The 17,265-nt window shown below is 41.3% G+C and overlaps 1 long non-coding RNA gene across 1 annotated transcript; it reads right to left on the bottom strand.

Annotated features, from left to right (window-relative positions):
* Positions 1-462: 462 nt before the first annotated feature.
* LOC108789333 lies at positions 463-15,127 on the bottom strand. The gene is made up of 3 exons (XR_001941394.1): positions 15,023-15,127; positions 5,023-5,026; positions 463-473 (listed from the first exon to the last, which is right to left on the bottom strand). It is a non-coding gene; the product is annotated as an uncharacterized LOC108789333 (long non-coding RNA).
* Between the last annotated feature and the right edge of the window lie 2,138 nt (positions 15,128-17,265).

The following is a 17,265-nucleotide window of genomic DNA, read 5'->3' as shown; positions in this document are numbered from 1 at the left end:
TAATCATCAAGGACAAATGTGGGTCCTGAAGTTACACAGGTTGAGAACCACTGATCTATTGAATATATTTAATTCCTGCAAATATTCTGTAAATGCTAAGAAATATATTAAACTAAGTGTTCATTAATATTAATAGTACAATAATGTCCTTGAATGCATGTGAACACATGTACTGTACATGGGGTTAAGCTGAATGGTTTCTGCCATGGCAGTTGAGTCTGTACATACCTTTGATGACAGACTCTATTTTTGGTAAATTAGTGCAGATGCACATGGGCTTAGGACTGGTATGAGAGTAGTCATGCACATTTGCAGTTCAAAAACACTAATTCCAAACCCATTAATGTATTGATAACTGAATACCTTACTATGTGCAGACATTTTACTTCAATATATTTACACATATTTACAGAATTGCCATGCAAATGAATGTTGCGTTTTTGCTGAATATGATATTCTTCAAGACATGTGTACTCCAATGAAAGAGCCATATTCCAATACTTCAAAGATTGGGGTGGTGGGGCACAGCAAAGCAAAGTTTGGAAAAATACTGCATTTGAATATCTACAGACTGGTGATTGAAATGCACTGCCCATTAGATCAGTCTGTGACTTACCTAACTCATGGCAGATATATGTCTAAGTCTAGCCACTGTAATGATAACACAAAACAGACTGTGGGCATGGTTTACTGAAGTGAGTGAATCTGGGTGTGTTTTAAAGATCTTGCCATTTTGAGAGCAATTTACTACTTCCTGTGGTACAATACTGTCCAAATATTGCTTAAGAGAGTGTAGTAATAGTCTGTTCCAACACTGTGTTTATACAGACAGAGGGCTTGTGAGTAATCCACGATAGTTGGGACACCTGTAGGAATTGTTAGCATAAACTTTCAAGGATTAATTTACTTTACTTGCTGCAGAACAACTGTGAGTTGTTAACCCATTTCTTCTTCCCCGAAAAAGGCCTTCTTGTATAACTCTGAAATGTACATTATTTTTCAGCTTTTGTTAACCTAAGTATCTTTTTTTTCCATCTCCGGAGGTTTACCGCTTACCTTTGTACCATTTTAGGTTATTCACTGGACTGGAACTGCTTAAATTTCAATAAAAACTGGAGTGTGTTCTAAAACTTTTGACCGGTAGTGTGTGTGTGTATGTATGTGTATGTGTATGTATATATATATATATATATATTAGTGGTATTGTGTGGCAATCCCACAGTAGAATTGAGGACTCGCAACCAGAAGGGCCGAGAGGTGTCAAGAAGCAAGGTTTTTTTCTGGATTCGGCTTGGGATCCTGGAACCGGGAGGTTTCAACGTGATTTGGGAGGGAAGAAAGCTACAGACCTGGGTCCAGGGTTTAGATACAGGTGTGCACAACCCTTAAGGAAAGGGTGCTGACTAGGCGATTTAGCCTTTGCTGGGAAATAGTAACAGATAGTGTTCAGGAGTCAGGAAGACTCCCCCAGAAGTCAGAGAGGAGTAAGGTGAGCTCCTGCTGGGAAATAGGAACAGACAGTGTTTAGAACTCAGGAGGCCTCCCCTAGAAGTAAAAGTGGAATCAGGTGGTGTGTGTGTGTGCTGCAAGCCAGGGAGGCTGGGGGAACTGGTGAGGCTGGAAGAGCTGAGAGCCTGAGGGGCCACCAGTACAAGTGTGGGACAGCACTACTGAGAGTACAGTTGTGTCAAAATTATTAATGCTGAAAGTGGAAGCCAGTAGGCTAAACCTGTATTGTTTTACAAGCAGGATGTACTGAACAGCCCATACAAGGATATCTGATGTGAATGTGTGAAATTTTAATTTAAATAGAAGTGGGCTAGCAGGCTCTTAAAAAGAAGATATTGAGAGTGGACTGCATCCTCAAAGCGCTCACCATATGTGCTACTTCCCCAGCGGACCATTTCCTAAAGAGTATTTTGCATACATGTTTTTAGTTCCCAAGTGTATAATGTTCTATTTTTCGATACTGAATCTTAGTTGCCATGCTGCAGCCCACTCCTCAATTTTATCTAGTTATCTGAACTAGTTAAAGCAGACACAACCCCATCAGGATATCTTCCATATGCTCTCTTGCTGCCCTAAAGGGGCATTAAGATCCTTCGATCACTTTCTTGGGATCAAGGTCCCATTATGTGCCAGCTTTCATATCCTTCGTGATTCTTCTGCATCTAGTAAAAGCTGGGAACGGGATATTTGTGAGGCCAGGGCACAAACTGGCTTACTCTGGCCCAGATCCAGAATTGGGTGCATGGAGGGAGCCTAGTCCTTCCATCATGTAAGCATTTGAAATGTTTTACTGGCTCTTTTGTGTACAGGAAAGATATCATGACTTTGTGGGTTTAGTTCTCCTTTCATATGTACACTGTACAAACGTATATATCACATGTTAACTTCTCTACACATAAAAGCTCCTGGACAGGGCCTGCACTGTGATTACCTTAGGTTTGGCCCCATGTCCTGCTGTGGGGGTGGGCACAGGATCGAAGTGCAAATTAGTCTTTGCCTGACTCAAAATAATTAATTAATCAAATTAATTAATTGCAGGCTAGACTGAAAATGATTCCTTCAGAAAATGCATTATGTAATAAATGTACTTAGTAATGTACATTATATACCTATATCTAAGAAATGATGATAAACAGTACCGATAAAAAGTCTGTTGCCCAAAATCCTGCTCTTGGACTTGATATGCAAAGAAAAGAAAGCATGTCTCTTGTATGTGTCATTTTGATAAACTGACTCTGATCCATTAGAGAAGAGCGATTACTTTTTAAGGGTTCTTCTTCCTAACAACAGGGAACCACATTAGCCCCTGGAGGCAGGTCAGAGTTTTTGTACATCTTAGAAGCTAAGTGGAATGTTTCCTGAGCTATTGATTCTGTGACAATAAATGGCTTCTTGGTCATGTTTCTTGGCTGTGCTTTTCTCCCAACACTCACCTTTTCTCTTGGATTGCTAAATGTACCTCCTGTGGTTTATCCTGCAGTGGCTTGCTTTCAAAATGCTTCTATTTTATGCCATGATGGACGTTCAGGTGGATTTTGTTGGACCAATTTCCTACTGTTTAATTCATCTAGAACAGCGCAGAAAAAGAGACTTTATTACTTTTCTTAGATAAAATCTACATTACTTTTGTACACTGTAGCAAAAAGAATTGCATTCCTGTGAAGAAGATGTCATAAGTGTCCCCTACTAGCTTTTTAGTGCCAAAGTAATTGTTTAAAGTAATGTTAGTAAAGAAGGCTGAGCCATATACCTGTGGATTTATTGTGTGCTGTATCACCCTTTGTTTACAATGACTGGCTTGCCTTATCTTTTTACTCCTAACAACTGAAATTAGACCTGACACTAACCAAAATATGTAATCAGACTCCACATAGACCAAAATGTGTTATATAAACAGTAAGACAAGGTGATGGGTTGCCATACCAGCCCATCAACATTTTTTCAGTGTCACAACAATAATCAGAAATCTGATTGGGTGTTACATGATACTGTTGTTTAAATGTTTGTTTGCAAAGCTTTAACCCCTTCATGACTGAGCTTGTTTTTAGTTTCTGTTTGGTAATGACTGACACAATGGATTTCTGAGAGTGTGAACTGCCATGGACTTTTATTCACTTTATACACATCATTGGCTTTTAATGGTCCCAAGTTTTCTGATAGATGTTACTCTTGTATTTTAGTTTATTTATACTGTATAAACTTATTTATACTGTATTTATTTATATACTATAATTGGCAATGAGTGCATACATATTGTGATTTAAAAAGGAAAATAATAGATATTGGCATTTGTTTCTTCCTGGTATGATAAATATACCATTACAAGACAGTAACCATTAATACCATATGTTATACATTAAATTATATTTGTGCCCCGTAGAGGAGATTTCTCTGTTCCTTTTGTTCTAGCTGATCTAAACAGGAAATAAGGAGAAATCTCCCTCATGAGGACACAATAATACAATTTTGACAGAGGTTCCAAACGTTCCTCACACTACTGAAACTGTGTTTTTATTGCTGCACATGTCCCTTTTGGAAAATTGTCACTCATTTCCTTTTTTCATGACATCTGATGAATTTACAAAGAGCAGGGAAATTTTCTCCCAAATTATAATACAGAGAGAAATAAATACTTCCTTCCGTGCTCTCTAAAAAACATTTAACAAATTTAGCCTAGAGTTGGATTTCATCTGCACTAGTGAGCACCGCACCAGTATTCACTACAGAATTATCTGACTGACACTCCTAAACATGATACAGCTGCAGCCTCATGCCAGTGTGCACACAAGACACACAGGGGTCTATTCACAAAGCTGCCGAGGGCAGCCGAGTGAATGACCGATCAGAAGTGAAGTGAGCCGAACACTGTTCGGCTATTCACTGCAGGCTGGTACGGCTGATTTCAGCCGTACATCGGCTGAAATCAGCCGTACATCGGCTTGCTTCGTGTGGCTTCGGATCAGCCGAACATGCTTAGCATGTTCGGCTGACCTGAAGTGCAGAAGGAGTTCGACTCAGCCGATCCAATATCTGGATCGGCTGAGCCGAACCTCCGGCAGGCTTCACACTCTTTTCTAGCCTCATATTATGTCACTGTGGGGACTACAAACATTTTTCTGGTATTTTAAAGCAACACAAGAGATGTTCATTATCAAGAACCCACATTGTATAAAATATTTAAAAAATGTCAGCAGTATACTGAGGCCCATTCTTCCTCCATCATCCTTATTTTTTTTTAAATACAGTGTTGTGCAGGGAATAAAAAGAATCCAATATAAAAAAGGAGACAAAGTAATTATTTATTTTAACGTTTTAAATTAATTTTAACATTTAGCAATTTTGTTAGTGAATATATGTATACATTTGTACATTGTACAGTTAGGCTTTATCTGTGTAGCTTGACAGAATCAATGCAATGACGATTTAAGGTTACATTCTACATTATGCAGTCAGTACTCATCTATTTTCTGGCATTATTGTATTAGCATTTTAGTTAAAAAAACCTATGGCTACCTGGCTGAACAATTGCGAATTCGTAATTGTCACTGGGAATCTATAATCTATGTTATTCACATAAACCTCTTCAGAAGTCTTGTGGCTATTTTGTGTTCGGTATTAAAATTCTATTAATACAATCAAAGCTTGCATGGTAATCCCTATGCCATCTGTTGCTCCACAGTGGCTGAACACATTTTATAAAAATACTAGGACTTTTTATAAAAAGGCTAGGACTAAGATTTTAAAATATGTTTAAGCACTTTGATACTTAGCTGATGATTACTTTCCAATCTGGAAGTATTCTGATCTATGGGTCTGGCAGCAATCAAATCCACACAGTATTTTAATTAGACATGTGCGATTCGTTTTGTTACAAATCGAAATTCGTACAAATTTTCCTGAAATTCCGAATTTCGGAGCATCCGAAATCCGAATGGCAGTTTCCGAATTATATCCGAAATACGAAATTCCGTTAACGAATTTCGGATCCGAATTTCTTTGAAACAGGAACTAATATTACCCCTGTAAAATGTAAATGAGGTTGAACAACATGACAAGATTTTTTTTTTAATCCGAGATACGGATCCGCTGCTGCTGAGGGTTGCATTACAATACACAGGTACGTTAACGGAATTCGCATTTCGGATTAAAAAAACAACTACCACTCCAATATTAACAAAGGTATTTTGCTTTTTAACTTCATCATAACGAATGTTCGTAAAGTTACGAAAATATAACCGCCACTAACGAAAATTCATATTTCGGACGAATCCGAATCCAAATTGAGTTCAGTTACGAATTACGAAATACGAAATAACGTATATTCCGAAACGAAACAGAACAAATCTGTTGACGGCGCACAAGTCTAATTTTAATTACACAAAAGGCATATAAGCAGAAAGTGGATGTATACAAGTTACTGCAAAGGCATATAGGTGACAGTAACAGTACATTAGCTTACTAATTTACAGTTACTAGTTGTGCTGTAAAGCTTTTTGAAATTGTAGTATGTTGTATGGTCTTTACTGAAAAAGGGGCCTGAGCTTGGGCTGAAGAATTCAGAAGGTGGCCTGTATCTTGGGGTCTGAGACCCTATAGAGGGCTGCTAGACAATCTATTGAAAACCAAATAGTATGGGAATTTCCCCACAGTTGGGAGCAGTGATGTGCCGTGCCTTCTGTGCTGGGTGAGGCATCCCCCAGCCCGCCGCAGCTCCACCCCTGTCCTGCCGAAGCTCTGCCCCATCCAGCAGAAGTCCCTCCCCCAGCTCGGTAACCAAGCTGTGTGAGGAGGAGGAAGGGAGGAGACAGGGAGGAGCCTCCCTGTCCCTCACTTGCTCGTCACTGGTGAGGAATCGGGATTAATGCCCTCACTGTTTTTTTTTGATTGGACAGCTTGGACCAATGGTGCTTTGCCATTGGTCCAAGCCATCCACAGAGCTCACGCCTCTAACACATAGTAGAGGCTGTGACAGCTCTTGCCTCACCAAGTTAGGTTACACAAGCAGTGGCGAAGCCCGCTTCTGTGTAACCTAACTGTCATAAGCCGGATGCAGTATTTACCAGGCAGCGCTCCATCCATGACAGGTTACACAGCAGGGAGGCTTTCCCTGCTGTGTAACCTGTAACTTCCGCTCTGAATGGAGAAAAAGCTGTCAGCTTCAGACTTGAAGCTGACACCTTTTTTTCTTCATAATACTAGGTGAGGCTATGCTTCACCTGCCTCCCCTGACCGCAGGTCCCTGGCTGGGAGGGAGGGGGCTGCTCATATGGCTTTGAAGGTGTCATGGAAAATTCACAAATCCTTTAAATTATAGGCTTGAAAGATACCATAAATCTGTACAAGGCTTGCTTTGACTGGCAGAATTATCAGAAATAATTATGTTTATTTTTTATGTACAAATAAAATAATGTTCTTTTTTTCTGTTTTTTGCTATACGTTACCCTGTGACCTGTGTATAGCTTGACATGCAACTAAACCCTCCTATTCTGCAGTAAGCCAGACTGGAAATCTTGAAGCTTTATTAACAAAACAGGATGGGTGAAACTGGTTGAAAAGAACATGAAAACATACAATCAATATATGAACATGTAAATAGAGTGATAGCTGACAAATATTCTAAGAATCAAGTCCATCCCTACCAGCGATGCTGTCATAAGGTGAATTTGGGTGTTTTCTCCAAACGTGCTCAGGATGGCACTAGATCCTCCTGTCCTCGGTTCCAAGATGGAGTCTGACTTCCCAGAATGCACGTGTTCCTTACTTCTTGGGCTGACGTTTGCTGGGAACTTTTTTTTTAAAAAGGTAGTCTAAGATCACTGTAAATAGAGATATTTTCTCTTAGCACAATCTTGTGGCCAATTTATGAGAGGGCCACAGGGTAGACATGTGCGATTCGTTTCGTTACGAATCGAAATTCGGACGAAATTTTCGAAATTCGTGGATTCGGATGTATACGAATTCCCAATTACAGGTATAACGAATGCAAACAAATCCGAATTTCCGATTCCGAATTTCCGATTGTTTTTTTTTTTTGGACAAACTTTTGTTTTTTGGACGAAATTTCATTGCAGCAAAGTGACATTTGAGAACAAAAAAACGTCTATTCTATTTGCTGCAACGAACAAAGGAAACGAAAACAAAACTAATTAGAAACAAAATTTTGTACGGATTTCCGCTAATTAATTTCGTCTGAATTCCGAAACTAATTGACTTTTGGACCCGAATTCCGAAAAACGAAATAACGCAAAATCCGAATCAAAACTAAACAAAACTAAACAATTTTTTTGCTGGTGCACATGTCTACCACAGGGCAATAAATCTAATGCCTAATGCACTTTTCATTTGACCATTGACAGGCATATTTGCACAAAATACCAACAGGTCTCAATGTAGAGCTGGAAGCCACAAGTAGATGCCTTCTTAAAAAAATAGCTACACCCCTTATTTGTAAGTAAAAATCGGCATACGCACACACAGTCACAGTTTGACAGCAACGTCAACAGGGCTAAATGTAGAGACACAGGCTATAGGCAGCTATCTTTCTAAAATGTTAGAGCACTCAGGTATGGGTGGGTAAAAACTGGCCAGTAGCACCACAGTTTTGCAGTGGTGCCAACAGGCTGGAATGTGGAGACAAAAGTCACAAAGAAACAAACACAAAACACAAACATTTCCTAGAACTCTTTCACATATTGCTGCTGTTTGCACGCCAACTGTAATTATTATATGCAGCTACTATGCTCCTAAAATTTCAAGGATGGGAAATACAAACTGTTTGTAAATTGTTAAAGGCTCCATGCATCATAATTGTATTGTTTTAGAGATGAGAGGAACAATACATGTAAATCAGGACTCACAATTAATTAGTGCAACCAGGCTCATCCATGCTCTCTCTCTTAATGAAAGTGGGAAAAGGAAGAGAACAGAGGAGTACAAACCAATGCTCTGATTGTTTGATTGATTAATCAATTAAGTATATAATAATTAATTAGTGTGAGTGTGTGTGTGCGCATTGTGTTTTAAGCTTTTGTGCCCTTCAAACAACATGCATTGTTTTGGCATAAGTGGAGAACAAGTGAAAAGAAACCTAAAGCTCACCTTGCTGGCCTAAGCCTATTTTATATTTATTAGGTGTACAATCAAAATATATTTTTTTTGTTTTTTGTTACAAAAACACATACATTATATATCTACATGCACCAAAGGATTTTTACAAATATCGATGAAGAAAAAAATTCCAGGAACACCTGGTATCTTATATGCATAAAATATGAATTAAAACAATTATTTACCTGAGGGTGTTGCTCTGCTATCTGCAGCCACATACATATTAATATCTTGATGTCAACTTGTCATAAGAATTTTGCAGTATATCATTTCACATTTCAATATTTTGTAAATTTAAATTTAAAATTTAATTGAAAAGATAAATGTTTTGTCAGTTTAGTGTAGTTTTAAATAGCAAGTGTTTATTTTAACGAAAGCCTGTCACCGGGAAAAGAGTGCATGAACAAGCAAGAGATTGGATAAAGTAGTATGCAGTAAGTTTCATAGTATCTGAATTTGTGTTACAAATTAAATAATACTAGATCCTACTGTCGTGAAGTTATTTTTTAATAACTAACACAGTGTCCTGGAGATTAAAGTATGAGATCTCCTGACTGAATGAATTGCATGAAATATTTTTTCTATATATTTTCTCCACTTATTTGCTCTATTCTCTCTCTCTTTCTGTCTTTCTATTCTCTTTTACCATTTCTCCATTTATACTCTTTGTTAAAGATGGACTACGGGCAGAAGAAATCTTAACCCTTGCAGTGGGGCTACCCCCAAACTGCAAGCAAAAAACAGTGCATCTAACTTTTCCCTACTATATACAAAATACTTGGGTGAAGAACCTTTGAAGAAAATAAGATACATTTTTTGCACTGGTTTTTCCCCAAATGTTAAAAACAATCACAAAAACATTAACATTTCTACTGTAGATTTCAAAGACCTTTTCTGCAGCTTTCTTTTCACACTAGTGCAAGAGAAATTAAAAGGAGCAAAGTGAACTTTGTCACTTTTTTATTAAAAGGCCCCTGAGAAAATTATTTATTAAGTTACAGATATATTTTTAAACTGTGAATATTAAGTGTAGCACTCACCCCCGAAGGAGCCGCCAGAATAACCTGGGTCATCGCTAGTTGTCTAGGGGCTTTGTTCTTCAGATGCCCCAATAGCATTTAACCACCCTCTTCTAGTGCCCACAAAGCTGATATCGACTCCAGTAGTACAGTGCTGAAAAACATTTATTAACATCTTCACATTGGGGAGAAAGGGTATAGGAGTCCTAGACATCCGAGGTAGTACAGACATAGACTCCAGACTCACCAGACCTTTTTAGCATCTCAGTGTAGATCCATTTGTGATACAGCGAATAGTCATTTGAGTAGCATATTAGCTACTCAATCAGGGAATTGAGTAGCTCATCAGTAGCAGGGAATTACAACAAATCCTCAGCAGGAGAGACACCAGACTTGCTCCTGAGGGCCTCTAGGTTCCAGGCACCTCCAGTAGCCATCATCTTCCCTGGTTCTCCTCCTCTGACAACAGCACAGGCCTCCTCCATCTTCATCCTAATTCCTAGTGAAACTCTTCTCTCACTCCAGCCTCTGCCTGGGGGGCGGGTTGGACAGCACCCCAACCTGGACAAATCCATGGCTGGTCCTGAACTAGACTAAAAAGCAATTAATAATTGTGAATATTATCGATATTTTCTCTTAAATCCCAGATAAAGGAGCAAAGGATCTTAGACAAAGGAGCATGACCCCAAAAGGGTATAGGACCTTTTGTTTAATGAGACTTTTAGGAAAAATACCATGCCTTTCTAATGCATGCTTGAGAGATGCCTTTAAGCTGTATGTGTTTGGATTTTCACTTATAGTGTCAGCAACATCATATCCTGACATTGCATTATTTGCATGTGTAATATAGTAAAAAAATCTTTTTAGGTAGTTTTTTGCTGTGAAATTTGTTTTTCCATGCAGTAGTAATAGGCCACAATTGGAATGTTATTGACAGCCAGTTATGGGTCCACTGCTTAAGGTCCAAATCCTGGGGTCCTTGCACAGGCTCTGCTGCCTGTTTACCACAAATTTCTGGCAGCAGAGGAACCCTAGTCCTTGGGGTTGCGGAGGACAATGGTGTCCTCAATCATCAAATCCAGGGGTGGAACTACTGGCAGTGCAGTTGGTGCGGCCACCCCAGGGTCCAAGGCTGGGGGCCTGCCGCAATTGCCTCCTGGGCCAGGGAGCAATTGCCTCCGGGCAGTAGCATAACTACTGCCATGCCCAGGTCAGAGGGAGGCCCTGGTCAGGAGTCTGGGGCCCACCAGCAGAGCAGATGGAAGCCGGGGCCAGCAGTAGAGAAGATGGGGGTCGGGCCCAGCAGCGGAGATAAGTCTGCCGATGGTCGGCCGATGGAGATGGTCTGCTGGTGGAAGAGGCTGGGACCTAGCATCGCCAGTCTGGACGTGGAGGAGGCTGGGGCCCAGCATCACTGACCCAGAGGTGGAGGAGGCTGGGGCCCAGCATCACTGGTCCGGTGGCAGAAGAGGCCAGGGCCCAGCAGCAGGTAAGAGGAGCTGCGTGTGCAGGGAAACGGACCCAGACCAGCCCACCTGAGACCCTGCAGAGCCCACCACAGAGAGTCTCAGGTGGGCTGTGCAGGATCTATGGTGTGCTCTGCAGGGTCACCCTCAGGTAGGCTCTGCGGGGTCTGTGGATTCCAAAGCACAGTGCGTTCCTAAGTACAGAGCCCAGTGAGTTCATATACTGTTCTTCATTGCTATATAATGTATTGCTGCTATTTGTAGTCCCCCTACAACCGGTGCCATTCTGCTTTAGGCTCCTCTGTTGAGAAACTAATGTGACTGGCTCAGTGTTCTTTGTACAGCACTGTGGTATAATACTGTGTGACTGTGGGGGGACATTAGAGTGTAAGCTGCTCTGGTGCAGAGACCGCCAGAGGGGTTGGGGGGCAAGTGAGATCCGCTTCCCCCCCCCCCCACTTGGGAGCAGGAAGGGGGAGGCAAGATAAAATTATTGCACCAGGGTCCTCTGTTCCTTAGGTCCAGGGCCGTAGCGAAGGCGAGGTGACTGAGGCTCTCTCCTCGGGCGCAGGTGCTGGGGGAGAAGTGGGGCAGCACAGCTCTGCACAGAGGATCAGTGCATATCACTGGTATGTACCGATCCTCCGCCACACGGAGCACAACCTTGGCGCAAAAGGAGCTCTGCCTAGGTCTGCCACTGATGTAATCCCACCCCATTTGCTCTTCTTTCTCACCAATGGCACCACATCCTTCCTCCTTGTACTCCCCTCTGCCTTCTCATGCCTCACAGGTATAGAGTCTGTTGTGAAAGGATCACGCAGGCATGAGATACCAGGAAGTCATCCTCTTCCTCCTTCTGCTGTGTCTGCCTGGTCTATTACACACAGTGTGTGCTCCAACCGGTTTGTGTCGCTGATTCCCACCTCCCCCTGGCTCACCTTTCGGATTGCCTGCTCAAATGGTAACTAGACAGTATATGTATGCTGAATCAAGAGCCACTGGGGTGCTGCAAATAAACCCAGATCCACAGAGTGTGTACGTGTCTTGTACAAGTAACAATATTCATATTCAAATGCAGCTACTGTCAAGCGAAATGCCACTGAAGTTCAACCAGGTTCAGGTTGCTGGGTGTGACAACCTGAAGTAGATGCACAGTCTTCTGGCCTGCCACAGGACATCATGCAAACCAGGGTACCTAACTGGGAACCAGTGTACCACCAGACTGAGGATGTGTAAAAAGCATTGCACATGTTTGAACTTTTCTTGACAAAGGGTGGCAGCAGGTTTCCACCGTTGTCACTAGACATGTTTAGTCTATGTCAATGGCAAAAAAATTGTTTCATTTTACTTTCAAAGTATTTTATTAAGTTTTTCATTTTGTAAAGATACTGAGTCCACATAACTCAGGTACAATAACATACATAACATAAAAGGTACAGACAAAGACATTCAATCAGCCCTAGACAATAAGAATCTATTATAGCTGCCATCATCTTACCTAATAACATCAGTCTTGAGTACAGTCCAAGAAATCTTTAGACATTGGACCAACCAAGGTTGGTTCTAACCAAGTTAAAACTATAGTTATAGAAGTATCTTGGCGCCGTATCCCACTCCCTAAGGAGTGTCCGCTCATCAAGGACACTGAGCCATCATGGGCCGAACAATAAAACAAAACAAACGGAGGAGAAGAAGCACAAAAAAAGGAGAGAGAGAGAAAAATAAAAAAGTAAATGGTAAGGGGAAGAAAAAAAGAAAGAAAGAATGAGGGGAAAAGAAGGTTCCTAGGGTGTTGTTACCCCCTCCCAGTTATTATCAAAGCAAGTTGGATATAAAACAAGATATATTACAGATATAGATATACCAGCAAATCATTTATATGTTTATATAAGCCAATCATGGGTCCCACATATCCCCAAACTGCTTGTGTCTATCTTGTAGTTTGCTTGCCAGTTTTTCATGAGTCATTATCCAAGACATTTTACTTTTGAAATATGCGAAGGATACCTTGTCTGTCTTCCAGGCCTTGGCAATAGATATCTTGGCTGCAATAAAAATAAAAGCAATTAGTTTATCAAAGGCTTTGGATACAGATGTGATAGGGTGATTAAGAAGTGTATATCGTCGATCCCTAGGAACCTGCACTCCTGTAACCCGATAAAGCAATGCAAAAATTATGTTCCAGAAAGGAGGCAGACGAGGACAGAGCCACCAAGTATGAATCATAGTGCCCAACTCTGAGCAGCCTCAAAAGCATAGAGGGGATGTAGCAGGAAAAATGGTGGCCAGCCTGGAAGGGACAATATACCATAGCATGAAAACTTTAAGGTTTGCCTCAATCAAGGAAATATTAAGTAGACCCCGGGAAATCCTTGAGCAACAGCAATGCCAAGATTCTAGGGGAAGAGTTAGTGACAAATCACGTTCCCAAGCTAGCATGTATGGCAATTTGGTAGGGTGATCTGAAAGAAGTGAGTAGATTAGAGAAATTCCACCCTGCGGGTTAGTGAAGTCCCAACACCATCTCTCGTAAGGGGTAAGTGCCAGGGAAGGTGTCCCGCTCCGGGCCAAAGGATGACAAAAAGTGTCGGATTTGACCAAAGCAGAACAGCTCCGTCGAGGGCAGACGCAACCTGTCAGCACAATACAATCGTGTCAGCAGTTTGCCATCCTTAAAATAATTTCCTATACGGTAAAGGCCTTTATTAATCCACCATTTAAAACTCTGCGAATGTAGTCCAGGAGGAAAACGTGGATTACCAAAGAGGGAAGCTAGTGGCATATGAGGGGACGCCAAAGGATAATTCCTCCTTAACCTGTCCCACATAGCCAAGGAGTGCGATAATGTCGGAGCTAACACCACAGGCCTACATTTGGGGCCATCCACATCAGCAAATCCACTGACACTCTAGAAGCCGAATGCGATTCCATCACTATCCAGTCAGGAACCTCCCGGCGTGAATAGACAGTGGAGAGCTGAGTAAGACATGTTGCCTGATAGTATAGCCAAAAATTGGGAACCCCCAGACCACCCGACCCTTTTAGAGCGATATAGTACAGGTTTAGCAAATCGAGGCCTCTTTTACCCCCAAATGTACTTGACGATTGCAGATTGAAACCTCAGTAGGTTCACCCTATGAACCGCGATAGGCAGGGCGCGAAAAAGGTAGAGCAGTCGTGGGAGGATAGTCATTTTGACTGTATTTATCCTGCCCAGCCAGGACAAATTGTAAGAGGACCACTTTTTGGAATCACTCAGCAATCGTCGGAAGAGAGGAGGATAATTAGACTTGTATAAGTTAGAGAAGTTGGATGTTAAATTGATCCCCAGATAAGGCAAAGACTCAGTGTCCCAGGTAAAGGAAAAGTGAGAAGTCAAACCCGCCCATAGATCCAGTGGAAGATTAATATTTAGAGCGATGGACTTGGATTAATTAATCCGGAGATATCAACAAAAGTGGTCATAGTTTTCAAAACATTAGGCAAGGAGGTCACCGGAGATGTAAAAAATAACAACATATCATCTGCGAAAAGCGCACATTTGTGTTCCTGGTCACCACAGGTAACCCCCTTGATATCGGGATTTGCTCTGATAGCAACTGCTAGTGATGCAATTGCAATAGCAAATAAAATGGGCGAGAGCGGGCAGCCCTGTCTCATACCTCTGAAAACATCAATTGGGTCTGATAGGTAGCCATGGATCCGAACCATCGCCCGGGGATTAGAATAAAGGTTATAGAGGATCTGCAAAAAGCAGGGCCCAAACCCCCACCTCTCCAACACCTGAAACAAATACTCCCATGTCACTGAATCGAATGCCTTTTGAAGGTCCACAGAGAGTAGTCTCCCTTCCCAGCCAGAACGCAACAAGGACACAATGTCCAGGGCTCTACGATTCTGGTCTGGTCCCTGTCGCCCCACTATAAAGTTAGTTTCGTTTTAATTCGGATTTTCCGTTATTACGTTTTTCGGGATTCGGGTCCGAAAGTTAATTCGTTTTGGGATTCGGATGAAATTAGTTATCGGTAGTATTTACACATTTTTGTCCTGGGCAAATATTCATTGCAGCAAAGTGACATTAGACTAAAAAAAAAAATACTTTTTTCTTTTTTTTTCTGCATAAGAGGAAAAAAAAGCATGAGGTTTCCCCCAATTGATACCAGACCATTTAGGTCTGCTGGGAATGTTAGGAGGGACTACATTGATGGATCCATTTTTTTTTTTTTAAATAAAGGAATAGTAAAAAATTCATTCTTTTTTTTATTTTTCACTTAAAGGATTTTTTGTAAAAGTGTGGTTTCTTTATTTACATCGAATTTTAGCTCTTTAGTTAATGAGTAGGGGGTACAAGTACCCCTTACTCATTTTATAGGTGGGGGTGGCATCTGGGTGCCCCCTTAAATAAAAGGATACCCCGATGCAAATAAGCCCCCTGCCCGCAGACCCCCACAACCAATGCCCCAAGGCTTGTGGGGAAGAGGCCCTTGTCCCCATCGAGACCCTCACAGTGCCAAGGTCATGTGGCCTGGTATGGAAGGGAGGGGGGCGCTCGCTCACCCTCCCCCTTTCCTGCCCTGCCAGGCCTGTGCTCAGACTAAGGGTCTGGTAGGAATTTTAGGGGGGACCCCACATTTTTTCCCCATTTTTCGGGGGTGGGGTTCCCCCTTAAAATTCCTACCAGATCTAAAGGGCCTGGTATGACATTTGGGGGGAATTCCATGCACATTATTTTAACTTTTAACTTGGGGGTTCCTCCTAACACTTCTACCAGACATAAAGGGTCTGATATAAATCTCACACTGTTTTTTTTTTCTTCTGCTGCTGACTGAAAAAAAAAATATTTTGTCTAATGTCACTTTGCTTCTACTGACTGAAATTTTTTTTTTCTTTTGTCTAATGTCACTTTACTGCAACGCAGATTCGTCCAAAAACCGAAATTCGTACCGCTAATTTCGTCCGAAATTTTTTGTATCAGAAATTCAGACTCGTTTGCATTCATCATTTCTGTCATCCGGAGAGGTTTTAGGTTGTGATGTGCGTGGTCACTTGTGTGTCCTTGTGCCTTTAAGGGGGTTGGGCTACCTCCTGGCAAACCTGCACCCAATTGTATCTTTTGCTGCATGTGCTCCAAGATGAAGACTCTTATAGGTTAGAGTTAGGACCGCACTACACAGAGGTGCCTAGGCTGTGCGGCTTTCACATATTCTGCACAAGACGTGTATCTAAAACCTCTGTTTTAAACCTTAGCGTTGAGACAAGTTTTTTTGCATGCTGGCTGGCGAGTGTGCTGGGAAACTTTTTGCTGTTGTATTTGTTTGAAGCCCTTCCATGTGCACCTTGCTTTAAAGCTGGTGATAAGTTGATGAGCGTGTTTGCCATTTGTTTTGCTTTACAATTTGCTGTGGACGCAAGTGTGTGTGTGAATCTAAAGTATGTAGTATTATTGACTTAAGAGGAAAACAATAATTTTGCACATGCCATATGTATGTCCTTTTCCCCCCCCAAATGGTTAACTTAAAAATATTATTTTATAATAAATGTTCTTTAGACTGTGCACAAATATGTCATGTTTACACTTGTTTCCTGAAGAGGTTGTGTTAACTTCTTTTCACTTAGAAAATCAACAACACGTGTAATTTGTCCAGGGGCACACAAACTTTCTGTCATATCTGTACACAAAGCTTCAGTACAGTTAAGAATAGTATTAGGGCAGAATAGAATTCTCCTGTGCTTCAAGAACACTTTGCAGCATTTATCTGACAGCCTTATATGCAGCAAAGGTTTTCACAGAGGGAGGGTTGTTGTTTCTCTGAAATTACGGAGGGTCTTTGTTAAAGTAAACCTATCACAAGAGAAATAAGGATTTCTGAATTCCTGACAATGTTAGTTACCTGACAGTTATACACACCCACTGGCTTTAACCCCCTGATTGTCATCATGGAGTTATCCTCTTTTAGGTGGCTAATCATGTTTATAATACATCACTGCAATGAAAGGGCTAAAAAAATCCATCTCAGAGAGTGTCCTGTCGGCTATCTATAGATCTGAGCTGGGCAACCATAAAGCTACAAAGCTGCCCAATTACTACTATATTTTCTAAATATTAAGTGCCCCCTACAGACACACATCTGCCAATGGGACCAGCTTCTCCCCCTGTTGCTTTT

Source organism: Nanorana parkeri, unplaced genomic scaffold (assembly GCF_000935625.1).
Source record: "Nanorana parkeri isolate BGI_ZX_2015 unplaced genomic scaffold, ASM93562v1 scaffold388, whole genome shotgun sequence".
Lineage (NCBI taxonomy): Eukaryota > Metazoa > Chordata > Amphibia > Anura > Dicroglossidae > Nanorana > Nanorana parkeri.
The sequence above is the reverse complement of the archived record's forward strand: the minus strand, read 5'-3'. Positions and strand labels throughout refer to the sequence as shown.